This window comes from Myiozetetes cayanensis, unplaced genomic scaffold (assembly GCF_022539395.1).
Source record: "Myiozetetes cayanensis isolate MyiCay16 unplaced genomic scaffold, myiCay2020 scf5-8, whole genome shotgun sequence".
NCBI lineage: Eukaryota > Metazoa > Chordata > Aves > Passeriformes > Tyrannidae > Myiozetetes > Myiozetetes cayanensis.
In genome coordinates this window covers 109,680,898-109,695,020 of record NW_026087742.1, presented here as the reverse complement: position 1 = coordinate 109,695,020, position 14,123 = coordinate 109,680,898, and the positions used below count along the sequence as shown (strand labels likewise).

General features: G+C 40.1%; 1 protein-coding gene across 1 annotated transcript in view; it reads right to left on the bottom strand.

Annotated features, from left to right (window-relative positions):
- The window catches only part of USP9X (ubiquitin specific peptidase 9 X-linked), a 98,165-nt gene that overhangs the window by 83,286 nt on the left and 756 nt on the right, over positions 1 to 14,123 (bottom strand).

Here is a 14,123-nt window from a genome sequence, read left to right as displayed (position 1 = left end):
CTATTTTCTGCACTTGACACAGGATCTCTTTGGTTCTGCAGCCCCAAGCTATAAAGACAGTAAGGTATTATTTCATGCCAAGAGCTTTTAAGCTGAAGACTTCAAGAACAGACCCAATACATCTAAAATGTGTGTTTTGTGGATCTTTAGCCAGTCATGCAGGAAAACAGTTCTTGACTGCGGAATTAACACAGAGCTAAGAAGAGCAGCTGATACCACTATCACCTATATATAGCTACATTTTCAATTAAAAGTAATGTACATACCCAGAAACCACCTTTCAACAGAACTCTTGAAGCACAAGTAATAAAGAACAAGATATTCAGTAACAGTGTTCTTCATACCAAGGGAAAAGGGAGGATGCTGAATGCATTCCCGGAACACTGGGTAACAATGAAGTAGTATTTCCATCCATTGCAATTCTCCCACTCAAAAGGGTAAGAAATTCTATCTTCTAACATGAGAAACTGAGCACTGTGACATTGTTATGGTTTTGTGTTGGAAACTAAAGCAAAGGGCAGACATAAAATACAGACAAAATACAGAACGAAATAGGAAGGAAGGTCTGGGTTTACCAGGTTTGAAACAAAATCATTCCTGTAGGGTGCAAAAAAATTACTACCAGTTCAGCACAGGAAAGAATAGTGGTAAGTTCTCCAGCATTAAAACACAAAGCCAAAAAAAAGTACTGCAGCACAGGTTCTTAAATGCATTCAATCATGCCAGATAAAGAGCAGTAAACACCATTTTCACCAAAGTCTAGTTTTCTTGAAAACAGGAACTCAGCAAGCAAGTCAGATTACACAACCTAAGAAGTACAGAAGCTTCTACAAGGTACTGTTAAAACAAATAAAATCTGATTCTGTTACCATGTAACCTTTTACACAGCTCCACTCATGTAAGAACATTTAGGGTTTTCTGTTGAGCAGCACCCATTTCTGAAGTACTACAGTCAATTAAAACAAGGACAAAAATTTTATTTGTAAAAAGCTGCCAGTTTTACTCTTGTTTCATCTTTGAGAGCAATGTCATCAATGCTACACTTTGCAGTAGCTTAAGCCAACTTGATTTTGTGTTAATAATAATAATGGCCAGTCTTCGCGAGCGAAGATCCGGGGAAGGTCTTTACACCTTCCAGCCTGCGCATTGGATTTTTTAGGTGAGACACAGTGTGCGCGGAACTGAGCCCACCCTTTAATCCTAAGGTTCATCTGCCGGGGCCAAGCGAGCTTGGACGGTGGCAGCGAGGTCCTTAGGACGTAGGTGGGTTGCCTTTAAGGGCTAACGAGCCCCACCTGCCCGGGAGTGGCCCTGACCGGGAATCGAACCCGGGTCTCCGCGGTGATAGCGTGGCGCCTTTACCCCTAGACCACCAGGGGCTCCATTTTGTGTTAGAACATTACATATGTAACAGCAAAGAATTTTGGGGGTTCTTTTTCCATTTTATTCAGATTTGCCACAGGCCTGCAATATTCACATGTGGGTTGAAAAAATAAACAAAATGTTGATGCATCTACACAGCTTCTTCCTCCAAACTGCAAACTCCAATTTCTTAACCACTCCAGAAGTTCCTTTGATTCCATCTTCAGGAAAGGATGCTCCTTTCTTCTCTCATCGTTAAATCCTAGTTTTTAACCTCACAAAAGCTTTGGGTTTTGTATTGAATATTGTGAGGGTAGTGGTGAAGTCATTAATACATATCCTGAATGTCAGTTCTGCAACCCGGGCAGGAAGGTTTTATTGTTATTTCAGGTTGTGTTACATTCTATGGGTTCTTGGGTCCTATGATTAAATAGAGAAGAATGTGAGTTTTGTAAATTCCAGAAAGTGTCCACAGAATATCTCACTTCTTTTTGTGAGTGATGCCCAAACCCTTAGTAATTGCTAAGAACTTTTATCCCCTAGATCTAGCAGAGGATAAACAGAGGATAAACCTCTCAAACTTCCTTAGAAGTTGTTTTCTTCTTTTGCTGAAGGGCTCACAAAGAAATCTCAGACTTTTTTAAACACAGTTTTGTAGGCAGGATTGATGAAGTTAAAATTATGAACTACCTACTTCCTCCTCCAATTATAGGACTATTCAAGAATGGAATTATTTTTTTCAGCTGCAAGGGAACTCCACTAATCATCTAATCCAACTGCCTCAGGATTGCAGATATTAACTGCAGACAAAAATACAAAAAACTTAACCAGCAAAGTTTAAATCAAAACAGTCCCTTTGATCTGCTGTACTGGAGAAATTAAATATTGTTCACAACTTCAATTCTTCCTATGGAACGGAGTGAAAAAGGAAATAACACCTCAAGATTCCATCCTTGGAAGATCCCACCTAACCATCCCAGTAACCATCCCCTTGGTTCCCCCTGAGAGACACAAACGCTTCTGTAATTTTGATGAGGTTCATACACCACCAGGTCAGTGGTGGGTGCTGAGTAGCTTTTGCTGCCTTCATTCTTTCCCAAGCACCTGAAGGGAAAGGGAATGGCACCTTCCAGGTTCACTCTACTTGTGGTTTTAAAACCTGAAGTTATTTATAGTATCCTGTGCTTCGGGCTTTGCAAAACTCAGCACGATAAAGACTTGAAATGTTGGCTGAAGTCGTTCAGCCAGTGAATTACGGATATTACCCCAATGTCACTTTTACACGTTACTTGTGCACTATTCTTTGTTAGATCATGCTCATGCACAGCACCTGATGTCTCACACAGTGAGCAGCACCAACACCACCACTGCAATCACACTGTGAAGATTCTGTACAAAATGTGAAGTTTAAAGCTGGTCTGAAAAAAATCCGGCCCTTCTGGCTCCTTTCATGTTCCCTATGGAGAATTTAATGCCTTCCCTAAACTACATTAAACACTGCACTGAAGAAAATTATTTAAGTTATTATTATTAGTCCTTACCTCTGGTGCCCTGTGACATTATCAACACATCATAGAATTTTCCCCTCAAAGTATAAAATCAACACAGCTTATGGCTCTGTTAACTGTAAATAATTAATGCATGGTACAGCATCTAACACAGATACTTAGCTGGAAGAAATTCACATTTTTGAATCATGACAAAAATAACTGTATAACCTAGATATTTTGAAATGCTTTAAATTCAAATAATCTAAGCATTCCCATTACTGTACTAGCAATAATTTCACTTCTTTTTTTAAAAAAAACTCTGCTTTTCATATGATGTTTCATCAGCACAAACTAAGCACAGGAATTCAAACTCTACCATCATCAGCAAGAGTAATTTAAGACATCTCTAAAACAGAAGAAAGTGACAACAGCATTAAAATTCACGTTTCAATAAGCTTATTCATAACTGTTCAACAAACTCAGCCAACAAGTTTTCAACGTACCAACTGCCCAGCTCAGCCTGGCAATTTCTGTACCGTTCCCTGCCAGTTCACTGCACATAAACATTTTGCCATTTCCTGTTGCCTTACAAGAATTTCAGTCAGAAGATACTTGGTCTGAAAAGTCAAGCTTGCACAAGCTCACTAGAGTGTATAAAGTGATAGCTCTTTTTTTTTATTATTGTCTGCCCCAAACATGCTCCTCCATTCCCACCAGACTCACACAAACCACCTGCCTAAGCAGCCTGAACGCTCAGGAAATCACTGAACACGACCTGTGTGATAGAGAGAACTTGTGTAACAACTGCCCATAAAAATCCAGGCCTCTCTATAGGGAAGTAAGAAGTGGTAAAGGAACAGCAGTTTTGTCTCTTCATGCTCCTCCTGCCAACACAACCAAGGCTGAAGTCTGATGTAAATGCAGAAAGGTAAATAGGGAGGAGGTTGGACAGGAACAAATAAAAAAGCCCCTAGAAAGTACATTATGAATAAAGCAGGGTTAGAAACAGAATTGCTTCCACTATACCCACTCTCCCACCTATGCAAAATGTGACTCCACTGTCCAAGAAACATAATATTCTTGTAGCCATAAAACCCATCAAAAGGTACATCAACATTTTTTATTGATAAATGCAGGAGATAATGATCAACTACTACCACATCCTAAGGACGGGTTTAAAAACTTTGTTGCAGCTAACTACCACTATGGAATGAGCCCTCGCATGACAGCTCCAGCCACACCAAGAAGCCAGGCTGGCTGAACGGTAACTGGGGGAAAGGAGCAAAAATCAGTTTTCAGCTGCATCACATGCCCCATGAACACTAAAAACAGCACAAGACTCAGGAAGAACATATATATAACCATGGCTAGGAACCAACTCCTTCAGCATCAGTGCAAATCTATCAGGAAATACACCCTGACAGAGGAGGGAAAGGGAAGGAAACAGAATGTGGATAATCACAGCACATAGGATAGAACCAGGATTCACATACATTACTGCACAGATGAGTCTTGACAACACAGAAGAGTCATGAAGACCAAAATTTTTCTCAGACATAACGGGTATCACAGGAAAATGTACAAAGAGAAAGCTGTTTAGTGTATGATAAATGCCAGGAATGTCAGCTCATGAACAGTACAAGTTCAGTCATGAAAGAAATATTAAGCAGCCATAGCAAATAAGGCCAAGTTCAAGAAGTCTAAGAAGGCAAAAGCAACAAACTGTCTTTGTCCTGGAAATTATGATAAAGCCAGTGGAACACTCAGGAGATCACGATGAGTCAGAAAAATTAATTTAGCAATAATACTTTGAATAATCTGGCTACAAGCACACAAATTAGTGTGACAGAGCTACAGCAGGTAGCAGAAGACATAAAACACAGAAGGTGACAAAGATTTTACTTCTGCTGACAAGATAAAAAAGGCCAGTTATGAAACTGTAAACAGAACTGTACAATTTGTACAATTCTAACATTACCTGGAAATTCAGGTAAAAAAATGGAACTAGAGATGACAGAGAATGAGTAGCTGAGTACAACAGCTGTACCCACTGTGACAGTCAACATCATGACTCTTTCACAAAAGAAGTTTTCATTTAACAAAATTCTGTGTCTGCATGAGAGACAGACAGAACAGGCATTTGTCAAAGGCTCAATTTGTCATTTTTCCCCTACCTAATTGGAATTTTCAGAGTAATCTGGTTTCCACTGTAATTTCATTTCCATCAAACTACGTCCCCTGGGTAAACAGTAATCAACTGAGGCACCAGGAAGAGAAATTGCCCATACCTTATTTGTTACAATAGTTAAATAATGTTTCCTAAAGAGAGAAACAGAACTGCAGAAGTCAAAGGGAAATCTCTGGGTTATAAGGCAGTAATACAGAACTCCCAAGAAGTTAATTTTGTCTGTCTCTCGTTCATATACATTGCTGGAGAAACTACAGGGTTCTTTTCAGATTAATCTCTTTATCCTCCTCTCATTCTTCTGGATAGTGAGACAAAGACAAAACCGAGGGAGCACAACAGCAACCTAAGCCAGCAAAACTGTGTCTTGTAACACCTGAACATCTAATATAAACCCACTGAAAACTTATGACAAGAGGTACTCTGGAAGTTTACAGCCTCTGCACCTCAGTTCTTTATCAGTAAAAGACAACACAAGCCTTTTGATTAATGCTTGGGTAATGTAGGGGATGAGAATTAGAAGAACCTAAAGAACCCATCCAGTTTATTAACAGAGGAATAATTCTACTCAGTATAGGATTTGGAGTGATGTAACACATGCATTTGCAGAAAGAATTCCAAAGATAAAATACTGAATGACAGGGCCAGGAGTTGGACTCAGTGATCCTGATGGGTCCTTTCCAACTCAGTATATTCTATGACTTTCTGACAATCCAATTCCATCTTTCTTCCAGACTGAATAAGTCAAGGATCCAACAGAAGGAAGAGTTCATAATGTGGGGGGGTGGGAAGGGGCAGGGAAACACTGATTTAATAATAAGTTTCATGCTCCTATTTCCCAATTTACAACTTGTATGTGAACTTAGAGGAAACTTGAAGTTCAACAAGGCCAAATGCAAGGAGCTGCATTTGGATTGGAGCAATCCCAAGCATAAATACAGGTTGGATGGAGAATGGATTGAGAGCAGACCCAAGGAGAAGGATCTGGAGTTGCTGGAGGATGAGATGCTTGACATAACCCAGCAATGTGCACTCACTGTCCAGAAAGCCCAATGTGTCCTGGGCTGCATCAGAAGATACAGGTCAAGGGAGGTGATTCTGCCCCTCTGCTCTCCTGAGACCCCACCTGGAAGTGCTGCTTCCAGCTCTGGGGCCTCCAAAACAAGGCCATGTTGAAGCGGGTCCAGAGAAGGCCATGAAGATGATCCAAGGGCTGGAGCACCTCTCCTGGGAAGACAGACTGAGAGAGCTGGGGTTGTTCAGCCTAGAGAAGAGAAGGGTCAGGGGAGACCTTAGAGCATCTTCTAGTACCTAAAGGGGGCTACAGGAAAGCTGGAGAAGGACTTTTGACATGGACATGTAGTGACAGGACAAGGGGGAACGGCTTTAAACTGAAAGAGAGTAGGTTCAGGTTACATATTAGGAAGAAACTCTTCATGAGAGGGTGCTGAGGCACTGGAACAGGTTGCCCAAGAAGCTATGGATGCCCCATCACTGGAAATATTCAAGGCCAGGTTGGATCAAAGGATCCATCACTTCCCCCATAAATGGTCAAGTGTTTATATAGAACATGACTCGCTGATTTTTTCCCCAAGGATCTTTGCATCATTTGTTTTTCACTACACACAACTTTAAAGTCACTTCACTGAGCCATCTGATAATTTCACTCAAAAATGAGTAAGAGAAGCATTTTAGAAAACAAGCACCTAGTTCTACTGAAGTATCCTCTCTAAAATACTACAAACCCTATGTCCTGATGAAATAATATGTACCATAGCTGGGAAAACTCAAACTTTTCAGTTGCATTTATCAAGAAACTGTGCAAGAATAAGGTACCTTAAACATCAACCTCACATTTAAAAACTGAGCAAAGCAAAGGAAAACACCCAACTGACTATACACACCCTGTGACAAGTTGTTGTCTGTCAAGACAACACTTTCTTCACAGCAAGAAAGTCTCTCCAATGAATACATCTAACCTTAGCAATTCTGGAGAAACAGAATAGTTACCCAGAAACAGGAGAGACAAGGCAAGTCTCCTTTAAAGCAGATTGCAAACATCAGACCAATCAGGCAAGTAGAAGCAAACTACAAAAATTTAACCAACCAAACAAAAAAACATTATTAAGAGAAAACATCACAAAAATAATGAAAGTATCTTAAGAGAAAGCAAACATTTCCAGAGCCTGTGTAAGAAGGCAAGTTTTTTATACCTAGAAAAATGTACCCCCAAAACAACATCTTCACAATTCCTACTGGGAAAAACAACTGCAACTTAACTATTTAAATGTTAACAAGGTTATCCAGGCTTTTCTTCCCCTCCTCCCCCCCCATTCCCATTTAAGGCATCAAGTTCTGAGAAAAGAAATTCATCAAACACACCAGAGAAACTGATTATGTCAAAGATGTGGAATAGAGAATTATAGTGGACAACTGCCATTTAGAACTTAAATTACATATATAATATAAACTTGCATTTAAAGCAAAATTTTGCTGTTAGACTAATGGAAATTAGAACTAAAGGGCTGGTCTTAATTTCACGTGTGAACTACCACTATTTATCGCCTTTTCACACCCACAAAAAACCGCAGGGGCTCCTCAGCACTGCAAAACCCTCAGGTTCTACTTCAGGTGAAGCACAGTGTAAGCACACACTCAAAAGCATGAAGCAGGAGAGATTTTGAGTCTCTGCTCTCAACTCTCACTTGCTGCTGGTCTGTGTAAGGCACATTAACTTGCACAACATCTCAATCTTCCAGAGTGATACTCAATCCTAGGTAAATATAAAACATAAACAACACATAAGTATCAAGTACAATTTCAACTTCAGAGAAAGATGATCTTCTGAAGTACTGTACAAGGATCAATCAACACAGTGCGTTTGAGTCTCCAAATCAAACTCTTAATTTGGCTACTACCTGCCAACAACTAAACTAAACTCACCAGTACCCTCCTCCAGCCACCTCCAGGCAACATATCCACAGTTGCTACTGGTCCTAAACATTCCTACCATTATCAGCAGAGTGATATGAACTAAAAGGAAAATTCATGACAGGATGGCATTACCAAACCCTGCTTCATCTGCTCAAAAATTCCAGAAAGGTGCAGGTAAGTGAAAAACTTCAATCATACACCTGCTGACCAGGGGCTGGTACTGATCAACTGGGGTTTTTCCACGGCTGAAGATACATCAGCTCATAGCAAGGTTTCACTACCACTGAGTTCAACCTTGCTGCATCCATTGCCATCTTCAAAAAAAAAAAACACCAAACAAAAAAATAATTTTACTCTTCCAATCCTAGAAGTGGAAGGGAAAAAAATAAATGGCTTCCCAAATGCCACAAGGGAAATTCATGTTTCAAGTTACATCTTCACTTGACACGTAACAAACTGTCAACCACAGCAATCTGGCTGAACTGCTACAAGAATACGAACAGTGAGAATTTTCAGGCAATCTGGAGGTTGTGTTCCTGCCTAATTACCAGAACTACCATGAAGACACCCCGACACAGCAAGAGAGCCATAAAGCACTCAGGAAATCTGACATTACACCTCACTCATCCAGGGAAAAGTCAGTCCATCGTCCTAGAGAAAGGTCCCTTGCATGTGTGTGTGCACATACACAATTACAAGCATTCAGGGAAAAGCACCTGGGATTTTAAGGTCCCACTGGGATTAATAAAACAATTGTCTGAAAGACAGGTCAAGACATATGCAGGGCTGTGCAAAACTCGAGACTGAAACTGTAGAGTAAGCCACTAGAGTTTCATCTTCAAGCTCCAGAGGATTTATGTCACATACAAAATATAGTTTAAACTATAGATTAAGGCCTTTCTAATTTAACTTTAAAATTCATGAACTTGTCCTGTTCAAACTTACTCAAAACCACAATGAAGCACTTTATTACTAAGACAGCAGACAAAAATAAACACGAAAAGATTCAGTGCTCATTTACCGAGATGCCAGCATGTTTTGACAACAACGTTCACTCTCATCTTACATTAGAAAAGTAAGAGACTTTCCTTCCCCTCACTGTCAATTTTTATTTCTGGACAAGAAACCCGAAGTTGCACCCACAGCCAACACAGGCCTGTTCCACTATCCCACACCCCAGTGCCAGCAAGGACACTCCCTTTCAACCGAAAAGCCTCCCTGGATCCCTGGATCCGGAGGGTTCACACCTGACACAGCCACTGTTTCTTACTGAACACATTTCTAACAATCCTTTTTTCTCCCTTCATGCTTTCGTATCAGCACAGCTAAGACCCCCGTAACACAAAACAAACGTTTTCCTCTTCCCACACCTAGTCCTGCTGAAGCAGGTTAAGCACCAATTAAGTGACTTAAGGACTGAAGCCCATGGAATTCAGAACATACATTTTCCTGTCGTTCCATGTTGCCATTCAGCTGTTAGCAAAAAGTGCTACTTGTCTTAAAGGCTCTTCTAGGAACAATTTTCTATTACTTGAGCTTTGGGTATTTTACATGAAAGCTTAATGAAAAGATAGCCCTGAAATTCCCTCCAAGTACTTTTCATTATTTTGAAGCACTCATTTGAACACTTCTGTTAAAAAAGTACTGGGGAAGCCTTTTGCAATTTACAGCAGAGAGAAGAGGACATGAGCAAACTACGAGGAGTCACATGTTTGTGTCTTGCCTTCAACACAGCCTTGAATCTCAGCTTAAGAACAGAATTTGGGAAAAAAAAGCACAGACGTACATCTCTGAGGAATGATGCAATGTGGAATTCCCCTCTTCTGAGTAAATCCACAGCTAAATGCTAACTACCAAACAGTATGATTTCCTGAGATGTCCATGAAAAGATCTATGTGCAAGAAAATCACATTTTTCTGCTGGCAGTTACATGTGTAAGGAAAACTAAATCAGACAGGGTTACATAGTGGTTTTGTGTGCAGATCAAGGATGCTACAAATAAAAGTTTCCCACAGTAACATTCCTCATAGTTATCCATTACTTCTAAAGCAGTCTTCAATTTAACTTTACGGAAAAAAAGGTTGAAAATACTAGCATTCAAAATACAACTAGATCTTAAATCTACATCCCACGGATCTCTTCAGAGACCCACTAACACAAAGTTAGCCAAAAGCAATTAATCATTCTCACAGTTTGTAATAACTAATCCTTTAAGAAAACTATATATCAACAATGTTCCTTCAGAAAGCAAGCCTGGGAGCACACCTGTGTCCAAACGGTTTTCATTCCCAGCATTATGATTTTTATTTGAAAACATGTCAACAGTTGGCAACCAAAAAAGTTTTGATGACAAGCAGACTGAATTCACCTCTCAAATAAAAAGAGCAACTAATGGCTTCTTAAAAAATAATGCAAATATCAGAAAATCCACAACAGAAAATGCAAAAGGAACTGGTTGTGGTATCAAGCTCCCTCGAGAAAAAAAAAAGGGAAGCAAAATAATTTTATCCTAAGTCACAACTGGCTACTTTAACACCTTATTTACTCTCCTCCTCTCCTCTCTGGTGGGGACAGTCATTAACAGTTCTCCTGTAACATTACCAACAGTCCATTTTAAATTACTTCACCAAGTCAGATCTACAGAGCGCACCCAAAGCACCAGTGGGCTCAAGTGGACACTGTAATGGTTCAGAAAGGCGGTAGTTGACATTTTGCAGGGTGCAAAGCCGTGACAGAACAGTTTTCTGCCACTGTCTATTCAAGATTCTAAACTAGAATATCCAAGTCAAAACATGGTTCTGTCCCGAAGTGCAGAGGGAACCTCTGTAAACCATGTTCTCAAGTCACATTCTAGCCTGAAGCATAACAGAGACAGCCAAGACAATATAACTGCTCTAAAAAGATAACTCACAATGAATTACAGTTTTGTAATAACAGTGTGAGAACTTTAAGATGTCCCTACATTATTAAGAAAATGAAAACTAGATTTAATATATGAAAATATCACTGCATTTCTCTAGCATGTGACTCTAAAGTAGCTCAAACTTCACAGGTAGAAAAATTCAAGTCCCACTGCATGCAAGCAAATGCTTATGAAAGACCTTCTTTCCATCCCTCACCTCTGCAAGAGAATAACATAACAATGCTCAGCTATGTCAAAAAATAAAAGTAACTCTGTGTATTTATACACCCCAAACATCATGTGTGATATAAGGGAAGTCTCCAGGAACAGCACACAGCATTGCCAGCTTTGCAAAGGACAAGGGCTCCAGCAAAAGACAGACATTACCAAGCTGTGTTCCCAAAACATACCCTCCAGCACAGCTTTGATTCCTGAACTCTGATTTCAAACAAGTGTGATACAGGAAATAAAACTGGATGCAGATACACAGAGGTGGAAGAGAAGACACAACCATGCTGTAAGACAAACTTCAGATACCTGAACAAGAGAAACCATGTTCACGTGTTCAGATTAGTATTAATGCAAAACATCCAGGAAACAACTGTCTAGAGGACACAAAAGCCTTCATGTGGACAACTTTTCAAAGAAACACAAAATCCAGCAAAGTTTCTTACATCTTCAGGCAACCACTTCACACTGGTCTCTGAACATGCTGAATAAGCAAGGCCACTAGTTTGATTAAATAACTGTTTGTGATTACAAGAGAAAGAATCAAAGTAAGTGCAATAGTTTCAGGTGTTCTGTGGGATTCGGCTTGTTTAAAATCCTGATAAAAGTTAAAACCAGAAAGGGACATCTTTCACTTGTTCACTTCACAAATGAGGCTATCCTCATCAGGATGTTTTCAAAGTGTACCTCCAGCTTTTAGGTCTCTTAGAATACATAAAACAGTATTTCTAAATTTAAAAAAAAGTGTGTATGTAAAAATATATATCCACAGCTATATATAGATACCTACACTCAGAGTACTGCCTAACACAAAAGTACTTTCTATTCAAATACTTGAAATAAGTGCTGAACTTGTCTAAACCAGAAGGCCAGAAAAACTTTCCATATATTTTCAATACACACCTGAGAGAGACAGAACTTCAAAGCCATTTAAAAGTAATTTGTTCAAACTGATAAGTAACAAATTCCTATCCAATTTTACCCGAGGTTGTGCTCACACTGGAAAGTCCTAAACTAATTGCAATTTCAAATGTAAGATGTCTTAGAGCTAAGGTATTACAGGCACCTTTATTTTCTTAGAAGTCTATTTAATTCTGCAAAACAGACACTACTGAACTATTTTAGTTTATTCTGCGTCTCTCTTCTAAGAATTCCAGAATATTAGTAAAATGCATAAACCTAAAAGAGTGCGTTTAGAACAGAGAGTAGTTGCACTGGTCTATTTGTGAGTACAAACGCATCACAATGTGGGGAAGAAAACGTTTATGTAAGGGTGACAGTGTTCCACAGAGACAGGAAAACAGCTTTGCTACCACTCTCCTTATTGATTACCACCTCCAGATGTAGTCTTCCTGTCAGTTCCATGGGCATAAGCATTGCCAAAGGGCAAATTCTGCAGGAATTTGAAGCAGCAGCCAGGAAAGATTAAGACAGAAGATACCCTAAAGAAATACCATTAACACAAACTGCACAAAAGAAAAGTACAAGACACACTGCAGAGGGCAAAGTTACTATGATATAATCTTACATTTATTTCCAGTTAATTCCTCCCTGCCCCCCCCCCCCATAAACATGCTGATAACTTGAGTTTCTTCCATTGCAGTTTTATGATTATGTTTATGTTTTTGTTCACTGCTATCATTAAGCACCACCGTTGTCCAGGGTATTGCAACAGAATCATCAATACACCTATTTTATCCTCCTCCCTGAAATTTTTGGTATTAGCAACAGTAGCTTGTCAGTTCGAAGAATAAACATTACTTCACCTCCAAGAATCAAAAGCATTATTGAAAAAAAAAGTCCAAACAAACAATAAAACTCCAACTCCCTCACATATGACTTGGGATTTGCTGAAATACAAAAGGTTACTTAATCTGCAACACTTACGATGGGGAGGCCTGACAACTTCTCAAAGTAAAACCTTGTAATATCAAGAATAAAGTCAGCTGCCCACAGATTTTATTCACTCCTAAATCTTTCTTACTAGGGACACCACTCCAATTCCATAATCAGTAAAGGTCAATCCCCCAAACACCAATCAACAGTCCCTTCCTAAACGAAAAAATGTCACCACTCCTTTGTCAGGCATTTGAGAAGCTGCTGAAAAGCACAGGTTACCCAGTCTGTCTATCACACCAAACGTTGCCACTGGCATACTAAAGAATGCATAATAATATCTATATCCAACAACTTTTTACAGGAATACAGGCCCCAGTTCTGCAAGTAGGTCAGCAAAAGTGGGCCTTCTGCTGGCTCTGAGCCTGCGACTTCAGAGGGTCTTTGGGCTGATCCAAACACCCAGTGACACAAACACAACTGCAGAACTGTGAATATAAACCGAGTTGAACAGATACCATGAAGACAGCTGAGACAGACACAATATGTCTGCAGTGAGTCTAGGAGTCCTTTGAGCATTTAATTAGAACAATTCTTTTCTGCAAGATTTTTTCTTTCTCCCTGTACAGTTGCCTGTTACTGTGAATCTTCAAAACACTTAACTGGACTTCCGAGGGAGCAATCCGAAAATGAAATATGGCACCTTAAAAACCAGCTCAAGATTTCTGGATGCTCCTACGAGAACAAAATCACTTCAAAACAAAACAGATAATTTTCAAAGGCTATTCCCTCTGTATACAAACAAAGCTGCACGAAGTGGGACGGCACATGGTTAACACAGCGATAACCAACACACAAAAACCTCAACAACCCAAACAACTGGCGAAATCCTGTTTTCCCGAAGACAATAACAGGGAATATCCGCGGCCGAACTGCACACAACTACCCCTGCGCACACCTTGGGCAGAGGGCTGTAGCGCCTGGAATAAATCGCTACGGACAAGCCCTAAGACACGGCTCCGGGGAGGAGCGGCACGGCGGACCGGAGGGATCAGACGAAAAAGCCACGAACGCTTTTTTTTGTGCACGGCAGCAGGGCCGCTGCGAGCCGAGGCCAGAGGAGTGGCCTACGTGTTCGCAGTGTTTACAGCGGGCGTGAGCGAGCTGCTTGCTGGTGGTTTTCATT